Source organism: Pelodiscus sinensis, chromosome 5, assembly GCF_052426305.1.
Source record: "Pelodiscus sinensis isolate ZL-2025 chromosome 5, ASM5242630v1, whole genome shotgun sequence".
In the NCBI taxonomy this organism is placed as follows: domain Eukaryota; kingdom Metazoa; phylum Chordata; order Testudines; family Trionychidae; genus Pelodiscus; species Pelodiscus sinensis.
The window spans coordinates 24431738-24452744 of NC_143056.1; the positions used below are offsets into that span (position 1 = coordinate 24431738).

General features: G+C 41.7%; 1 protein-coding gene across 1 annotated transcript in view; it reads right to left on the reverse strand.

Annotated features, from left to right (window-relative positions):
• Window positions 1–21007, reverse strand: part of EML1 (EMAP like 1) — a 164128-nt gene that overhangs the window by 118633 nt on the left and 24488 nt on the right. The window lies entirely within an intron of this gene.

A 21007-nucleotide genomic window follows, 5' to 3' on the forward strand; every position in this document is an offset into this window, starting at 1 on the left:
ACTCTGACCTTGCTTTAAGTTAGGAGAAGAGGAAGCTGCACACCAAGATTGGTGGTTCTAGCTCTTACTGTTTAGCAGGAGTTCTTGAACAAATGGGTTCACAGATAGACAGACAGACAGATGCACATTTCTAAAATATATAGACAGATGCTTTTTGGATTGTATCACTTTAGAATGAGATAATACAGTGTAATAGTAACAAGATACTAAAGTAGGGACCTGATTCTGTGGGTCGTTCTTCCTCCTGCCTATAGTTCCATAAAATACAATGCAACCTCTGCTGAGATTAAGTACAGCTAAAGGTTGTAGGATCTGGCCCATGACAACAGATTTTTGTAAGGAATTATTGGCAATAGTACATGCCAGTGTTAATATAGCACTCTCTTGATTAGTGAATAAGATTCCGATAATATATTGTACAAAACAAATGCAAGTAGCCTGTTATTATGAGCAGTCCATAACTGTATAATTTATATTTATTTTACAATCAAATAAATGTATAGGGCCAATAAATGCATCTGCTCAGTTACACTAGTGAAAACCCACTTCACTCAATGGTTTTCTTTGGTATAATTTAGAAAAGAATTTGGCAAGTAACCTTTAAAATGCTTAAATCTCTAGGGCAGGTCATATCTGCATATGATTTTTGTATCCATATCTCAGAACATATATACACACTGTAGAGTAAACAAACCTAAAATAACAGTAGACATTTAAATAAAGACACCATAATGTGGCCAATGATGATGTACAAAACGAACTCTCAATTTAATATATACTGCACTACTATTGAACATTTTTCTGTTCAGCTTAGCATGGAGGTTTTGATTGTAATGTATTAATTTTCACAAATGTACAGACAGATGAAGCAGAAGACAACAATGAAGAAAAAGGGTATCTGATCTGCTTTTCAAGATAGTGCACTCTCTCTCCATTCTCTGTCATTAACCGCCCCCCTCAAACAATGTCAGGATTTGTGAACAGAGAAAAGACTTGACCACTGTTTGCTACATTACTCAGTCTGCAGATGGATAATTTTATTTAAGCACTACACCAGCTGATATCTACAATCCTCCATCTTCCTGTATTACTCTTTAATAATTTTCTCATCAAGATACAATGCAATTAAGGTAAATAGGGTCATCTCAAGGGAACTGCTGCACATTTGGTTAAATTAGCAGTCAGACACATAAATAATACACACGCACAAGCACACGCAGTAAGTTAAATACCATGTTAGCTTATTATCAACTGTATATAAGAAATATCCAGTATCTTTTATTTCACTTTCTCTACTTGTGTTAAAAGTTTAAATAATAGATGCTTATTACTGAAAATTAGGAGACTGTGTATGGCATTTTTTAAGTTGCTATGGAACTATAGAAAATGGAATACGTATTGTTGAAAGTCAGTTAAAAATGTAACTGTGTAACCACTGAAAATCTTAGTGGGTACACGTGCTACTGGCTCTGCAGCATAAAGCTTAAATAAGCTTTATACTACAAAGTCTGCAGCAAAGCTGCCTGGGCAGCAGGGCCAAAGAGGAGACTTCCCTGCTGCAGAGAAGACACCTTTCTGGGAGCCAGGCCAGCAGGGGGCTGCCGGCTCCATTCCCGGGGAGGTGGTTTAGCTGCCAAGGAGAGCCACCTCCTTGGACGTGGAGCCAGCAAGAGCTTCGGGCCTGGCTCCAAGGAGGAGGCTTCACAGTCACAGCGAAGTCACCTCCTTCGGAGTGGGGCAAGAGTGCCATTTCCGGAGGGTAGGAGGGGCAGCAGCCATGTGCTCCAAGATGCAGCTTGTTTTTCATCCCATCCCCTGGACTCTAAAGGAGTGAGGGGAAAATGCTTACAATCTGTTCATGCCTTTCACATCTGGCTGGTGAGCTCCCTTCACCAGCCAGGTGTGAGAGGCATGCACAGAATGCAAGTGCTTTCCCCTCACTTCCTGATAGCTTGCTTTTCATGCGTTTCCCCAGACTGCGTCCCAGGGTGCACAGCTGCTGCCCCTCTTACCCTCCCAAAATGGCGTCCTTGGAGTGGGACCAGGAAGGGCCAGCAGCTTCACCATGGACTCTGTAGCCAGCTCCCTGGGAGCAAGGCCAGCAGTCCCTGCCAGCCCTGCTCCCAAGAAGCCTCACATGTAACCTGAGGTAGGGGGAGCCGGGTCAGGCAGCCACGGACAGAGATTGTGCTCAGCCAGAGCAGCCCCTACCTGCGGTGGGCCCTGCAGGGCTAGAGCAGTCCATTGCCCAGGGCGAGCGGGAAGCTGCTCCAGTCCCTACAGTTAACAAGAACCAGTAAGCATTACCTATTTAGGGTGATGCATACTGGTTAACCGATATACCTTTCACATCCCTAATCGTGGCTAATGTCTTATGAGAAGAATAATTAGAAGAATTAGTAGACCATATTTGATACATGTATACATTCTGTGCTTGCCTTTTAATTAAAGATTAATAGAAAAACCTTAATTATGCAACTAAAAAGTATAGGAAAAAAATAATTTACTTGAAGTCTGTATTACAGTCATTGAAAACTTGCCAGTTTTGCCTATGCTAAACTAGCTCAGTATTTTTCCTGCTGGTAACCAACACCACTCAGTATTTTTCTGTCAGATGTTATATAATTATTTATATGTACAAACAGAAAAACATATGGGTCATATTATTATCACATGTATTATTCCTACCCTGAGAACTAGAAATTCTATGAAGTTGCACTTATGGAATCCACTCTAGTTTGTCTCATAGGGTATGTCTACACTACCCTCCTAGTTCAAACTAGGAGGGTAATGTAGGCATACCGCACTTGCAAATGAAGCCCGGGATTTGAATTTCCCGGGCTTCATTTGCATAAGCGGGGAGCCACCATTTTTAAAACCCCGCTGGTTCGAGTGGAACGAGGTGTACCGGTAGTTCGGAATAGGAAGCCTAGTTCGAACTACCTAGTTCGAGCCCCGTGTAGCTGCGCTGCACGGGGTTCGAACCAGCGGGGTTTTTAAAATGGCGGCTCCCCGCTTATGCAAATGAAGCCCGGGAAATTCAAATCCCGGGCTTCATTTGCAAGTGCGGTATGCCTACATTACCCCGCTAGTTCGAACTAGCGGGGTAGTGTAGACATACCCACAGGGAGAAAAGTTGAATCCCCTGGAACAGGCAGAGTGTTCATCCCACTGAACACACAGATTCCCTTGATATCTAGCACAGCCAAAGTCCACCTGCAACTTCTTGCACTGTCTCTGCTACCACCACTCCTATTCTGCCCAAAGCCACTTGGGGATGGGAGAAAGCAGATACATTCCCTGCTCACATCCCACCTGGTGGTTGAAGAAAATGCAAGAGGGAGCAAGGCTTTCTGATTTCAATACTGTCTCAATTTTAACAAGTATTATGGATTTTATTTTTGTGAGTAAATATCATTTTGTTTTAAATTAAGCTGTTTTATTTACTTTGAGCATAAAAGTTATCACAGAGTTCCACTACTTGGCCATGAAGAGCACACATACGAGAGCCTGCATCCTAATTCCCATGAGTTCTGTATAATACATGCGATTTAGTTTGCTTGTTTTTGTAATTTGTGTCAGAAGTGCCTAGGACTTAGAGAGCTGCATCTCTTGTTTTGTTTTCTATGTAAATCTAAATAGAAATAAATAAGCAAACAAATTGATGGATCTATGCAGGGCTCCACTGACTTCAGCAAGGCTCAGTGATTTAGATTGGCATAGGTGCTGATTTCTGCTGTTGACAGGCGATGTTTGACTCCTGCCCCGCTCTACCTCAGGCCCTGCCCCCCACTTCACCCCTGCCCAGCTCTACCTCAGGCCTTCCCCCCGCTTCACCCCTTCCTTCAACCCCCTGCCCTGCCTCTTGCCGCACCTGCTTTACTGTTACCCCATGCCAACTCCATCCCTGCCCCCAAATCTCCGCTCTGCCTTTTCCTGCGCTTGCTTCACCCTCACCCTAAGACTTCCTTTAGGACTCCTCTCCTGCCCTCTCCCCCCAAGCATGCCATATGATCCCACTCACTGCTCCCCCTGCCTTCCACAAAACAGTTGTGTCATGGCAGTGGGAAGTACTGGGAGAGAGAGGGAGGAATAGATCAGCAGGGCTTCTGGCAGGCAAGAGGCGTGGGATGAGGGAGCTTGGCTGCCAGTTGATGCTGAGCACTTACTAATTTTTCCCACAGGTGCTTCAGCCCCAGAGCACCCATGAGGTCAGTGCCCATGTAGAATGGCAAAATATAATGTCTTTGGGAAAGAATGCAATAATCCTGCTCTTAACACTCCTCTGCCAATTCGTACATAGTATGGTATTGCTAATCCATCTCAGAGAAGACCACTCAGCATTAATTTCTTCAGGAGGGCATCAAGAAAGTCATGGACACAGGAAAAACATCAGAGGCAGTAATGACACTCCCTGAATGAAGCACTGAGAAACTGCCCAGGCTCTGATGCCTTCTTGCCACTCACTAAAACAAAACAAGGAGGAACAGAAAACAGTTTTACATTTGTCTCTGCTAACAAGTATTTCATTGTTTAGAATTTTAATTCTTAAACACAAATAAATTCATCACTTGACATTTTGCTACCAAACTACAAGAAAATAAACAGTAAGACAACACCCTGCCTTTGGATAATGGAATAGAGGGAACTTGCAAAGGATATTGCCACTTGTGCAGCCATAATTCAAGAAAAGACGGAATTAAAAAAAAGGTTAATCCTTTTTGATGTGTGAGAACCAACCTCTCCATTTCCCAATAAATAAATCAATAAATACAGCTGACTGAATTTCAAAAGACAAGTATTGTGAAATGTGTGTCATAAATTAAGCAAGCAGATGCAGACATGAACCCAAAGAAATAAGAACATACGCTCCTGCAGTGTCCACTGGTTGATGAAAGGCTGAAGATTGCCAAGGAACACTACATAGGTACTCTACATTCCATGTTAAGTTTTTGCTTTAATATTCAGCTAGATCATTATCATATCAATACTTACAGACTTTTTGAATTAACATTTTTACTCTTATTATTCTTTCTTCTTCTCAAAACAATCAGATAGCTTTCTTTGATAGAACAACAAGTCTTTTGGATAAGGGAGAAGCAGTAGATGTGGTATACCTTGACTTTAGTAAAGCATTTGATATGGTCTTGCATGACTTTCTTATCAATAAACTAGAGAAATATAGCCTGCTGTAGAATGGGGTTTTTATTAGGTGGGTCCATAACTGGCTGGATAACCATTCCCAGAGAGTAGTTATTACCAGTTCACAATCATGCTAGAAGAGCATAACAAGTGGGGTTGCGTAGGGGTCTGTTTGGGGACTGGTTCTGTTCAGTATCTTCATAAATGATTTAGAGGATGGCATACGCTTGCCATTAAGTTTGCAGATGATACCAATTTGGGAAGGGTTGCAAGTACTTTGGAGGATAGGGCCATAATTCAAAATGATCTGGACAAACTAGAGAAATGGACTGAGGTAAATAGGATGAAGTATAATAAAGGACAAATGCAAAGTACTCCACTTAGGAAGGAGCCATCAGTTTCACACATAGGGTACATCTATACTGCACAGCTATTTTAGGATACTAGAACTGAAAGGGACCTCAAGAGATCATCAAGTCCAGTCCCCATATCAAATGCTTTATTAAAATCTAGGTATACCACATCCACTACTTGCTCCTTATCCACAAGGCTTGATATCCTATCAAATAAATCTATCCGATTGGTTTGACATAATTTGTTCTTTACAAATCCATGCTGACTGTGACCTATCACCTTATTTTCTTCCAATGTTTACAGATGAATTCCTTAATTATTTGCTCCTTTATCTTCACTGGCACAGAAGTTAAACTGACTGGTGCATAGTTTCCTAGGTTGTTCTTATTTCCCTTTGTAGAGATGGGCACTATATTTACCCTGTTCCAGTTTTCTGGAATCTCTCCTGACTTACATGACTTTTCAAAGATGATAGCTAAAGGCTCAGATACTTTCTCTATCAGCTCCTTGAGTATTCTAGGATGCATTTTATCAGGCCCTGGTGACTTGCAGACATCTAACTGTTCTACGTAATTTTAAATTGATTTTTTTTATTTTAACTTCTAAATCTACTCCATTTCCACTAGCATTCACTGTTAGGTATCCCATCACCATCAATCTTATTGACAAAAACTGAAACAAAGTCATCATTAAGCACCTCTGCCATTTCCAAGTTTCCTGTTATTGTTTTTCCCTCTTTGCTGAACAATGGGACTACCCTGTCTTCCTCTTGATTCTAATATATTTGCATAATGTCTTCCTTTTACTCTTTTTGTCTGTAGCTAGATTGAGCTTGTTTTGTGCCTTCACCTTTCTAGTTTTTCCCCCTGTATACTTGTGTTGTTTGCTTATATTCCATCCTTTGTAATTTGACCTAGTTTCCACTTTTTATGACTCCTTTTTGATCTTTAGATCATGTAAGATCTCCTGGTTCAGCCAAGGTGGTCTCTTACCATACTTTCTATCTTTCCTACACAGTGGAATAGTTTGCTTTTGGGCCCTTAAAAATGCATCTCTCTTCAGTTTCCAAGTGCTCTTTCGGAAAAAGGCTTCTTCCTCGTAGAAAGAGATTTACCAATGTTGGAAAAAACCCTCTGTTTTTTAGATTTTTTTTGAAATAATATGATTGCAGTGTGGACATAAGTGAAGTTTTTTCAGAAAAATGGCTGTTTTTCTGAAAAAACTCTGTAGTGTAGACATTGGGTAGAGCTTAGTGAAGGGGTGAGCAATAATTTTTGACCAAGGGCCACTTCAAAAATTTCTAGAAGGGGCAGGTCCAGGACACTTCCATGCTTCTTCACCCACAGACCTTGATTGGTCTGGGGATGGGGAAGCACACAAAGTCTTTGCCCCTCCCAGAGAGAACCACCAGCAGTTCTGAACAGCTGGCAGTTCCTTCTAGGTACCTGTGCCCCTGGCAGTGTGAGGAGACTTTGAGTGCTTCCCCCCTGCTGCCCCCAGGTGAATCAGGAACTGGGGAGGTGGAGCACATGAAGTCTCTCCCTCCCTGCCCCCACCCTGCAAGGAAGCACTGCACTTAGAGTGAACGGCCACCTGAGCCCCTTGCAGGGTGGGAGGAGACTTCACAAACTCCCCCCATCCCCAAAGCCTTGATTGGCCTGGGGGCAGGTGGAGAGCACAAAGCCTCCTCCCACCCTGCCCACATCCTGCAAGGAGCATGCGGTGCTTATAAGCAACACACCCCTTGCAGGGGGGGGAGAAGACTTCATGTGTTCCTGCCCCACCTACAGGCCAATCAAGGCTTGGAGGCAGGGGAGTATGCAAAGTCTCCCTCCCACTTTGCCTGGAATGTGTGGTGCTTAGAAGCACCATGCACTCCTAGCAGGGTGGGAGGAGACATCTCTAATTTTAAGGAATACAACTGAATTAAACATAAACCCAAACAGACACTGTATTCATTAAAATGACATTTTAAAACTTTCTAACCTGTGCTAGCTGTTTCTCTGTTAATTGTCAGTCATGGAGTCACTGCTTAGATCTGCTCAATGAGATATTTGGGACTATTTGGTGGCTTTTGAGCTCTGACAGGTGGCAATAATTTTTTTTCCTGTGTGGAGAAACAGCTGCAGTTCTGATGGATGAAATAATGGGCTATGTGGTTCATGTTGATTGTTTCATGTAATACAGATATAAGCTGAGGTCCACTTGGATGGGCAATTTGGGTTCAGTAAAACTCTGTAGTTACTCAGCGTGCCTTCTTCACAAGCAGTCACTATGGCAATGGGAAAATATTGTGAGCTTCAGAATTATGGGAAAATGACTCAGAGTATAGAAAAAGAACATTCAAAAACTTAACTCCCAGTGGGCACATAATACTCTTTTAAAAATAAATATGCACAAGTAGTGGATAATATTAGGCATTACACAGACTGTTACTGCTCTGCACAAAAGGTGTGAATTGGTAGAGAAAGTGACATAACCGCAAGGAGAGATGCTTACTCTCTTGTGCTGTCAGAGAGAAACAGAAGCCAGCAGTGAAGCCACACTTTGCTCCTCCTCAAGCTTGAATATTGCCCCCCTTCCACCCCATTTCAAGCTAACTGTTTGACTGAGGCTGCATATATCAGGAGGGAGCATGTTTGGGCAAACAGAATGTGCCCCAAACTGGCAAGATGCTAATTTTGTTTGTTAAGTCTCAGAGGCTTGTGGGAGGGAGTAGTATATGTTAACTCTCACTCCTCCCTGACTCCTTTCCATGGAACTGAATATGGCCCAGGGATGGTGACCAAAGAAAGCACAGTCCTTTCAGGAGCCACACAACCAGACAGATCCACTGCACAGCAACAAAGAAACAGGAACGGACATACTGGATCACATCAGTTAGCCGTATACCTGAGAGGCATTAGGTGCTTCAGAGGAAGATGCGAGAAACCCCCAAACAGACAATTATGGAATAACCTGACCACAGATGAGTTTTCTCTGCAATTCTGTTGATAGATAATTGGCTTATTCCAGGAAGCTTGAAAAATTATAGGATTTTTTTTTTAAAAATAAAGAATATCTATTGTAACTATTGTGGTTCTTTTGGTCCACATAAATATCTAATCTTTTTCTGAATCATGCTAAGCTTCTGGCATCACAGCAATATCTTCTACTTGAGATTTCTACAAGTAATGTATTTCTTATGTGAAAGAATATTTTTCTTTTATGAATTTTGAATGTTCTGCCTTCCGCTCATAATCAATATCCTCTTGTTATTGTATCCTGAGAATACTTGTGCCCAGTCTATGCTGTACAATAACATTCATTATTCTGAATAACTCAGATAGATATGTCTCCCTTTTAATCAAAATTGTTCAAATCTTTCCATAACTCTCCTCATAGATAAATCTTCCTATATGCAAAGAGGCTGGAGCGTCCTTTCCTGTGGATATTTTAGATACGTGGAAATTGGAACCTGCCCCCTATCCTTCCTCACTGGCTTGCAAGCCCTTCCTCCTTCTTCATTAGAAATTCAGTGAGCTGAACCTTAGAGAGTGTCCTAGGCTCTCTGATCCCACTCCTGGGGGTTATGCTGCAAGGGGGTACAACAAAGCCTCAAGGCATAAACATTATTATGCTGTATGCTTTTACTCTAAACACACTAGCCAACAGTACAGTTGCTCAGCAACATGAAACTGTGTAGCCCTGCTGGCTTCATTAAACTTTAAAAATGTTCTCCCTGGCCAACTCAAATAAATAATTGACCATGATTTTGGTCTAAGATGTTCATTGGAATTTCAATCATTAAAAATCTTGTATCTATTTATTCAATATGTGGAATGATGAAGAAACAATTAGTATGGGCTATTAAAAACAATACTTTGTCTGAGAAAGTATCTATATTTACATTGAAGTTTATATTTTTTTCAAAGAAGCAGTATCGAACAACCGAATAAATGTCAAAAAGCCTATAATTATTTATTTACACAACACTCTGCACCTTCTTTTCTGTATTGATAATTACAGGTTATGGTACAACTTTACTTGAGAATGGCATGTATATATATGTGAGGAATAAGGCATCACATTATTAAACCTGAATGGATTGTAGAAATCAAATGTACTTTTCATCAGTTTTGCTGTTGAAATCTTGATTTACTTGTTGAATTCCTGTGTCAATATGGATAATCGCTAAATTCACTTCAAACAGTGTCAACACATCTGCCCCCTCTATTATCCCTGCAGAGTCATCATTTTAATTGATTGACGGCACCACAAGAACCTTTTCCTTTAAATATAAAAGCCTCTTTGTAAGTGCAGTTATCACTTTATTTCAAGAAAGACGCATTCAATGCAGGTGTGTATCAGTGAACAGCAGAGAAAAGGAGAGGGCTCTAGAGAGTCTAGAGAGCTTCAACTCTGAAGAGTGTTATAATCAAGAGGAAAGAAATAGGGATAATTCCTATGATCATAATGGAGGAAAAACTCACTATCTTTCACAGAGGGATGGCTGTAGGAATCAGGCCTGATGGAGCAGAAACTAAAAGGGCCAAATTCTGCTTCTGGCTGTGCACAGTATCAGAGAACTGTAGGATTGGTAGGGACCTTGTAATGTCATTAAGTCCAGTCTCCCTCTTACCGCCCTCACCAGCTGAGGCAGAAGCAAATATACCTTGATCATCCCTTAGAGATATTTATCTAACCAGAGGACTTTAACAAGATTTTTTTTCAAGACTAGAGGTGAATCTCTGGCTCCCTTAAAGTCAGTAATAAAACTCCCATTGATTTCACCTGGTAGGAATGCCGCATATGCATTCAGGGATAAAAACTGTGGCCCACGAGTGTCACTATGAAGCAAGGAGCAAGTGTAAACTAAAATGAATAATCAAAAATAAAACTTTGCATTTCTAAAGCTCCTTTCATTTGTGCAGATCAAAGCATTTTAACGCTATTAATAATACATTAAGACTCACTTCATCTCAATGAACTAAGCATAATTCATACAATCATAAGGGACCTCAAGAGGTCCCCTGCTTTCATTAAAATAGGTTTGTGAGCCTCTGTGAGGTCCTGACACACAGTTTGAGAATCACTGAACTTAGAGTTGCCAGGCATCTGTTTTTTAACCAGAGTGCCTGGTTGAAAAGGAACACTGGTTATGCTGCTCAGCACTGCTCACCAGGACATTAAAAGTCCAGGATGATTTCTTATCTGGATCCGTGTTGCTCCCGAGAAGCTGCTGGTGTCTCCCTCTAGCTCCTAACCATGACCAATGAGAGCTGAGAGGGCAGCACCTGCAGGCAAGGGCAGTGCTCAGAGCAGTGATGGGCAGCCTAGGTTAGTGAGTGGGTCGCATGAGTGGCCCTTTTTCATCTCAGAGGGCTGCAAGACTGTTGTAACCAAGATGGTCTCCTAGGATCATGTCGTTTTGCTAATTGTACTTGCATACCTAGAATTTGCAGGGGGTGCTGACTGAACCAAAGCAGCACTTTGGATGCAGATGGAGCACATGGCTCTCTTAGTCAGTGTTGCGTGCAATCAGCATGCACCTGACCAGCGTACTCTTACTCTAAGGCTACGTCTACACTGGCACCTTTTTCCGGAAATGCTTAAAACGGAACAGTTTTCCGTTATAAGTATTTCCGGAAAAAGCACGTCTAGATTGGCAGGATGCTTTTCTGGAAAAGCACTTTTTCCGGAAAAGCGTCCGTGGCCAATGTAGACGCATTTTTCTGGAAAAAAGCCCCGATCGTCATTTTCGCGATCGGGGCTTTTTTGCGGAAAAGACTACTGTGCTGTCTACACTGGCCCTTTTCCGGAACAGTTTTTCCGGAAAAGGACTTTTGCCCGAACGGGAGCAGCATAGTTTTTCCGGAAAAACACTGACAATTTTACAGTAGATCGTCATTGCTTTTCCGGAAAAGCAAGCAGCCAGTGTAGACAGCTTCCAAGGAGCCACCTGAGGTTAGTGCAGCCCAGAGCCGGTACCTCAAATCCCTCCCACACTCCAAACCTCTGCCCCAGCCCAGAAATAAGTAAGTGGGGGTGGGGAAGAATGAGTAAAAAAGTAAGGGGAGCAAAAGAGGGAGGACATTGCCTTGGAGAATGAGCAGGGAAAAGATGTTGATTTTCTGCAAATAAAAGTTGGCATCCCTACCTGGGCTAGATGATTTGGTAGCCCCTTCCAGCCTTCGACTCTGCGACTAAGTCCAGTCCATACAGATAACCCTGAGTAACATCTTCCCCCCCCCCCCCCCCCACAGGGGTCAGGATTTAGCCCTAAGACTTATAGGCTGATCCTAATATTAGTTAGTGTCACTACAACTTATATTTATTTGTATCGTGAACTTTCGTGGACAAAACCCACTTCCTCAGATGAACTAGACAAACTCAAGCTCATCTGAGGAAGTGGGTTTTGCCCCTGAAAGCTCATGATACACACACACACACACACACACACACACACACACACACACACACACACACACACACACACACACACACACACACACACACTGTATTTGTTAGGGCCATAGGACTACTCACTGTTTTTAAAGTTACAGACTAATACAGCTACCCCTCTCAGATTTATATTTGTTTGTTTATTTTGCAGCAGGATATGTGCTGAGGATGAGGGGTCAGCACAGATTTTGATCTTTAGTTAATTTGTCAACTTTTGTTTATTTTAAGTTGGGAATTTAAATTCATTCTCCTCCAAATAATACATTTTAGTTCCATTATTGTGGCCACAGGAATTTTTAAAAAACAAAAGAAAATAAGAAATCATTAATGTACTATTAAAGAAAATTAGCTGTGCAGAGTGTACACACATTAAATCTCTCATGTTTAGTCTGACAGAATAAAAGTAACCACCTTAGAAATACCTACACATCTTGGCAATTTGTTTCTACTCTAAATACACTATCCATATGCAGTGAATTACAATCTCCAGGTCCTCCTCCGAAGAGTCATTAACAACACTTACATTTGTATATATGAGATTCTCTGAGATTCACAAAAATAATATTTCTATATTCATTTGGAACAATATAAAATAATTTCCCACCTGTAAGGTGCCCAGTGGTATATGAACATTTTTAAGTGTGTGTGTGGGGGTGTCAGCCAACACCTGCCAACCTCCCGATGTCCCCCAACTGACTCCAGGAGCAAAGCCCTGGCATGCGGGGCCAGCAACCGGGACCTGGGACCTGGGCCTGGAAGCAGAGCCCCTAGTGCATGGAGTCAAAGCAGAGCCCCAGGTGCACAGGGTAGAAGCTGGGCCCCCGGGTAAAGAGCCAGCACCAGAGCCCCCTGAATGCGGGCAGCAATTGGGACCCTAGGCATGAAGCTAGCATCAGAGCCCGTAATGCATGGGGAGCCAGCTGGGACCCTGGGTGCTAGGCTGAGAGCCCGGGGGTGCCGTGACACCCCTCACACGCTGAATTTCCATGCCTACAAGTGCCTGCATATCTGAATGAACCATTTCTCTTCAGAAATTATTATTTTAAAGGGGAATTAAAGTAGCCTAGACAAAAATGCAAAAAAAGGTAATGACCAGACAGAAGAGAAATTGGGGGCAGGTCAAGTGAATTCATATGAAGCAGAGACAAACTGACACAAACAAAAACAAACCAGTATTACCATGACTGATGGACTTCATGGAAAACTAACATCTGTGACTCTGGCAAACTCTAACATGAGGACACTGAATTCAAGAGAATGAACTTGGTTCCAGAAGTAATGCATTACCTAATAGGCCTGTTCTAAATGTTCCAGTATGATTCTGAAAGCAAAAGTTGGCAATAAAGAGATAATTAAAAAAATACTGCATAGAGGACCTCATTCAAAGAATAAAAACATCTACTGTACTGGGTATTTCCAGGTTAATAGGAAAATATTCTTACAGGACCAAGGACTTTCTAGTGAATAGGAATTGTGCTTGAATAAAAGTTGTAGCAGGGGCTTTAAAATTAGTCAGATAAGCTAAAAGCTTCTCCCTTTGTGTTTAGTTCCTGAGTATTTTATAGCCTTGTATCTCCTTTGATATATCTCAAGAGTTCAGATCAAGTAACATGCTCAAGATGATGGTCTGTAAGGTCCTGGCCATGACAAGAGATGTTGTATTGACACTTACATTGGTCCACTAAAGCCAGTGGGGTGCCATGCTGGCATGTAAGTCTAAAAGGTACCTCTGCAGGAGCAAGGCCTCTGTATTTGGGGCACATAGCAAAGCATTTTCAATAGGGTGTGCTCCAATCTGGGATTCATTTCCCTCCTTGGCCTGACTTGGTTATATCTGATGATCTCCAGGGTGCACTGCAAGGTCCATCTGTTGATCGAGATACCAAGATAGGCACATATAAAAGCCTGCATAGACTACAGTAGGTAGTAGATAGATAAAATAGAATTCTAATAGTCTGAGTTCAGTAAAGTTGGTCTACCTTTCTGTGGGAGCAGAGTGCTTTAGTGTGACCATTTGCTGCTAAAAGTTGCATAACCACCAGTCAGAGTCAAACCTGTGACTTTCGGCGCTTACTATAGGAGCCTATACAGCTTGAGCTATAAAGCCAGGTTACTCTTAGCTTAGGCTGTAGAGCTCCTTTGTTCTTATCTTTCACTGTAAGTGGTCTGGGTGCCACTGCACAGGACAGTGAACCACACCCACCAGGCGTGTGGGTTATAGCTGCACCTCTATAAATGGGACTTTCTGGTTTGGCAACATCCATGGTGCATAAGGGCAACAGATATTCCAGGATCAGAGAGTCTCAGTGAGCTTCAGGGGCGGGGAGGGAGGCAGAACCCAGCTCGCTGCAGGGAGGAGGGACAGGAGTTCTGCATGATGCAGAAGGGGAAGAGGGAGTGGGATCCTGGCATAAAGCAGTGGGGGGGGGAGGCCTGGCATGATGCAGCCTGGGGGCTGGGAGACGAAGCCCAGCACACAGCTCAGCTAGACTGCCAGAGGTGGAGGGAGGAGCTGGGAAGTCCAGTGGGGCAGCGGCGTCAGGGGAGGGGAGGGGGAGAAATGACCTCCCCGATCCAGAAAAATCCCTCATCCCAGACCAGTCAGGTCTTGAGGGTGCTGAACCAAAGAGGTCCAACTTGTACTAACTATTCACACATCTAGAATTTTACATTACAGTATATATTGAAAAAAACGAATGTACAGAATGTCATAGAATAATTTCTACATGATGTTATCTCAGATATTGGAACACTTTGTTTTTCTTTTAAAAACAGATTTTTCTTTCTGGTCAGATTGGACCAAATCCTTCTGCCCTGTCCTGGGCAATGAAGCTCAAGAAAGAACTGTCTAGGTAGGCCCATACTGTGTAAAGAGATTCCCCTCCCTCATAAATAAATGTAAATTATATTTGAACTATTTTTATACAAAATAAAAATAAGAACATACCCACTTTAGCACAGATCTCTTTCATTGGCAGGTGCACCCAACAAAGCATATGCTGAAGAAATGCCCCCAAACCATTACAAGATTGGGAGGAACTTTCTTAGCAAATTGTAAAACACTCAGTTCTGCTATTTTCTGGCTATCTTTTTCTGTAAATTAATTGGAGGAGGTATTTATTTAAGTCCATTTTTGGTCAATTGATGCTACATTAGATATTGTACAATGCAAAATAAAGTTTTGATGCAGCTAGCAGATTGCGTTTCAGCCAATCCAGTTGATCAAGTACTGGTTTTGTATTGCAAACAAGATCGCTAAGCTTGATCTTTAGTGATATGGGAAAATGGGTGGCAGTCAAGACACCCATCCTTTGTAGTATACCATTATGCCTGAAGCACAAAGCTCCAGGCACAAGGCTACCAATTAATGTAAAGCAATTCAGGCTTACAGCTCTGGTGTAATCAAAGGTTTTTCTGTCCAGGTAGCTTATCTCATCCTTTGCAATTAGTGTTTGTTGTAGAAACAACATAGCAACCAATTTTCTAGGTGAGAAGGTACAGTGTCCGAAAAATTTATCTATGTGCTGAATGTAATTATATTGGAACTCATATCATTTTGGGAGAAAGAAACATTCAATGCTTTAATATTGGCAACTAACTATTTCAAGAAACAGCACATTACAAAAAGACAGATTCAAATGCAGACCCTTATTAAATGCTGTTTCCCCCACCCCCATTTCCTACATGGTCGGTATTTCACATTTCTCTGTTGTTGTCCTACTTCTTAAAACACTTCAGTGTGTCATAAATAATTCATGAGACAAGGTAGCTATGCACATGCATAATAATCATTGCTTTACGTGTCCATCTGCAGGAATACAGCAAGATGTTTAAGACTAACATTAAAAACTGTAGGAGTAGAAATTACTGCCAGATGATGTGGCATTTACCTGGGCATTGACTTAATTGTCTGCCAAGGATCTACTTACAATTGTTGCTGCTCATATTGTTAAGAGTTAGCTATGGTCATTTGTTTTAAGATCAGAGTTAATGACAACCATCTGGAATTCATGCATTATATGGAAAAATCTTTTTATATTCTACTTTTGGACACACACTGTTATTCAAAGACTTTCCAGCATCTTTGTTCCATAGAATACTAGAACTGGAAGGGACTTTGCGAGGTCATAAAGTCCAGTCTCCTGCCCTCACCGCAGGACTAAGCACCATCTAGATCATCCTTGATAGATGTCTATCCAGTCTGTTCTTAAATATCTCCAGTAATGGAGATTCCACAACCTTCCTAGGCAATTTATTCCAGTGTTTAACCACCCTGACAGTTAGGAAGCTTTTCCTAACGTCCAACCTAAACCTTCCTTGCTGCAATTTAAACTCATTGCTTCCTGTCCTGTCATCAAAGGCCAAGAAGAACAATTTTTCTCCCTCCATCTTGTAACACCCTTTTAGACACTTGAAAACTGTTATCAGGTCTTCTTTTTTCTAAACTAAACAAGCCCAATTCTTTCAGTCTTCCCTCATAGCTTGTTTTCTAGGCCATTAATTGTTGTTGTTGCTCTTCTCTGGACCTTCTCCAATTTTTCCACATCTTTCTTGAAAAGTGGTGCCCAGAACTGGACACAATATTCCAAATTAGGCCTAACCAGTACAGAGTAGAGTGGAAGAATGACTTCTCAGGTCTTGCTCACAACACTTCCTTTAATGCATTCCAGAATCATGTTTGCTTTTTTTGCAACAATGTCACATTAATAACTCATATTTAGCTTGTGGTCCACTATGACCCCTAGATCCCTTTCTGCAGCAGTCCTTCCTACACCGTCACTTCCCATTCTGTAAACATGAAACTGATTGTTCCTTCCTAAGTGGAGTACTTTACATTTGTCCATATTAAACTTCATCCTTTTTACCTTAGACCATTTCTCCAATTTGTCCAGATCATTGTGAATTTTGACCCTATCCTCCAAAGTACTTGCAACCCTGCACACCTTGGTAACATCTGCAACTTAATAATCATATTCTCTATGCCATTATCCAAATCATTGATGAAGACATTGAACAGAACTGATCCCAAGAGACCCCTGCAGAACCCCAGTTGTTATGCTCTTCCATCATGACTGTGAATCACTAATAACTACTCTCTGAGTACGGTTATTCAGCCAGTTATGCACCCATCTTATAGTAGCCCCATCTAAATTGTATTTGCCTAGTTTATTGATAAGAAAATCATGCAAGACCATATCAAATGCTTTATTAAAATCTAAGTATACCACACTGCTTCTCCCTTATACACAAGACTTGTTATCCTATCAAAGAAAGCTATCTGATTGGTTTGACATGATTTGTCCTTTATAAATCCCTGCTGGCTGTTACCTATCACCTTATTCCAGTATCAAAATAGAATAATGCAGACCACTTAATTCATTTACTTATGTTTACATTTTAGTATTATGCATGATTTTTGGACTCAAAAGTCAAAATGGTACGAACAGGCTGAAGTACTGGAATTATGCTCACTTACTCACTCCAGAGCTACGAGGAGGAAGAACTCAATGCAAATGTGTAAGATCTTAACGTCATAAGTAACAGCTTTCTCATTTCTATAGTTCTATTTGTTCAACTAAAATAAGTACAGATTAAAACAGGGATTTTTTTCCCAATCCAATAGAGTAATAAAATAACATGTACACACGTACCTGAATTTTGTATTTTTTCCCCACATGTGAAATAGAACAAATTATTTACATGCAAATGAAACAGCTTTGGGGGGGGGGGAAATCCTGGTTTAATTGAATTCAATGACTAAGCCCCCTTTGACTTCAATGAAGCTAATATTTCACCCTTGGAGATTATACAGATTTAGTTAGGCATGAAGTTCTACCTGACCAGTTTTAGATGAACAGATGAGTGTAACATATCATAATGTATGCACAAAGCACCTTTCATTCATTACAAACTGATTCACAAATACAGAGGAATCATGTCATCCACATTAGAAATGCACCCTTGGGGTGAAGTGTATGTAACTAACTGATTTCAACAGAGATGAATTTAATGAAGTTTCAACAGGCCATGAATTTGGCCCAATGCGTGGAAATAAGGAAACCTCTTATTCTCTTTGTCTAGGTATTACAGGAGGCCTTGATCCTGCAAACTCTTAGGCAATAGTAGTTCTCAGTCATGCAAATAGCCCTCACAGGGTAAAACTTTGCTGGATTCAGATTGGCCTGTTTCTGGGCTATGAGAATCCAGGACTATTAAAGTTCCAAACCAGTGAGTTCTAATCTGTGCCTGAGAAAAAAAAACAAATTTTGTACATGGTAACTCTTTCCAACCCCTTTACTGTGACTTTAAAAGTGTGTGTATATAAATGTGCCCGAGAGAAAACAAGGAGCCAGAAAAATTCAGTTTCTAGCAGCAAGTTTCTCTTGCAATCTCTTGGAAGATAATATTAATCAGTGGCTTTTGAGAGATTAAATATGTAGGGCTCAATGGTCCCCTAGTTCATGTGCTGGTGAACAGATGTAAAGGATACACAATGTCATTTCTCCTGGTACAACCCCAGTGGCACCAGACCAGGCCCTCAGAGGCTCAGTGTGGTGGCCCCATCTCAAAGAGGATTAAGCATTCAGGAGAACCATTGTCAGTCAGACAATGGAATAAATGAGATCAAGTCCAGCTAAGATCATTGCCTCATTCCATACAGTGTAGCTGTCAGGGAGCAGAAGGATATATTAAGGTGAGTCAGTTCAAGCTCTAAAGTACATCCCAGGAAGTCAGTGACCCCCTAGAACATAAGCAATCTGTTAATCTGTTTAATGAAGATGAAAAGAGACAGGCACAGCTCTAGGTTGACACCGGAGGAGGAGGGAGCTCAGCATGTACTAGACATTGAACTGTGCAGGGAGCCAGCAAATGCTGAGTGAGCAGCCACCAATGTCACCATGTTCATATGTGGTGAACTTAATACAGTTCTTCCCATCAGACAGAAAGAGAGAGAGAGAGAGATTGTGTTTTCTCCTTCCCCACATTCCAGCTATCAATCTGACTCATAGGGTATTTTGCCTTAGTCATTTGACTGTGGTATGTCTCTGCCATTTAGGCACTTGCCCATTTCTACAGTGCCTACTTTTGCAACTACTTGCCTTTCCCACAGTCTAATGCCTTTCCCACGCTGACTGCTGTGTAGCTCTCCATATATCTCTGACAGGTAATGGCTGCAAACACATGACTGTCCTCTGTTTATTGACTTATTTTCCCACTTGGCTAGCAGTGAGAGCCATTTTTACAACCTTCTTCCCCTTTCTCTGCCCTGATTTGTTTGCCCCCCACTCCCACACCAAATAATATACAGATAACACTCCCCATTTTCTGCAAATATTTTGGCATGCTCTCTTAGTTAGTAAACATTTCCACATGTGAGGCAATGAGAAAGCCAATAGATTTTGTAAGACCTGTGGGTCATCATTGCAATTAAAATGTCAGCAAGGAAACATGCCACAGAGTGATTCATTCTATAAACACACAATCGTTCTTCACAAGAATACATCTCAACAGAGATTTATCTTTTATTCCATAACAAACCATTTCATTTACCACAAACAAGTAGTGTATCTTCACCCTCCTAAAGAGTGGTTTTAAAACTGATGCTTGGGTTTACACAGACAGGTCTACGTGTTATTTGTACTGCAGGTGTTTTTCAAGGCATTCATTCTAAGTAATTTCAAACTCACTCATACCTTAACAGGGAACCATGCTACATTTCACTTGCTCCACCCTCTCAACACCCTCTCTTTTTTGCTCAGTATCTCTCTCTGTGGTTCTCCCAGAGAAGTACCTCTAGAACTTATGGCCCAGTTTCATGTTACTAGCAAATCAAACGCTTATTAAGCTGACATATTCAACTCACCATTGAAAAGCACAATCATTGTTTGCAACATGTAATTAGTGCATTTTCTTCCCACGCATTTTATAGGATTTATATAAAGGGCTGGGTTGCTTGTTCCTTGCACAACCAAGTTAAAAATCTCTGTGACATCCAATTAATGTCAATAGTTCCTTTTGCACGCACAGAGAATGCAGGCTTGGAATGAAAGAGACATGTGGGAGGTATGCTATACCAGCAACCCTCCAATTACTTAATTATAAGCATGGGTCATTTGTAGAGATGTGTGGAATGTCTGCAATGCAATAAAACTAGGCAAAAGCCATCTGGTTTGGCATTTTGTTTCAAACTCAAAAACCACACCAAGTTTGCCAAAAAGCTAGCAAAACTTACGAGGCAAACTGGGCCAATTCATGGCTTGAAGTCAGAAGTATGTGAAATTGACTTTTGTATGGGTTCAGTGCCAAAGCAGTAAAAGCTGGGTAGTTTCTAGTGAGACTGACATTGAAATTTTGGAGCTGTCAGAATTCAGCTTTGGGTTTCATCATGCAGGTGCCAAAAATAAAATGTTTCACATTTATCACTGAAAAAGTCAAGTGCTGCATTTACACCTACTTCATGGTCTGAGGAGCACGTGTTGGTGCTTTTCAGAGCTCCTATACCCAAAATTCCTCATCCCCAACCAGAGTCTGCACCCCCAGCCCAGAGCTCTTAACCATACCCCAACCCCTTATTCTAGCCCTGATCCCACTCCCACACACTGAACCCCTCAATTCCAGCCTCAAGTCCCCTCCTATGCCCCAAATCTCTCATCCCCAGCCCCACCAAGAAGCCTGCACCCCTGCCAAAGCCCTCCCCCCCCCCCCGGCAACATCTTGGCCCAACACCCAGTGGAAATGAGTGAGCAAGCAGGGGCTGGAATCTTGGAGAAAGGATGAGGCAGAGGCAGGACCTCAGAAGAGGGGCAGTGCAGGGGTATGGCAAGGATGTCCAGTTTTGTGCGAGTAGAAAGCTAGCAACTCTACTAGCCCTGTTGTGTCTGATTAGAGACAGAACTTTGCCATGAATTTTCATGGACAGACTGTGGATCTGTGCTTCGCTTACCCCTGGCTTGTGACTGATTTTTTCGTTGCTCTTCACAAAGGAAGGACCCTATGTTGCCCAAAAGCTGTGAATGGTTTTCTTGTCTGACACAGAGGCAATCCACAGTCCTGGGCTTTCACTAAT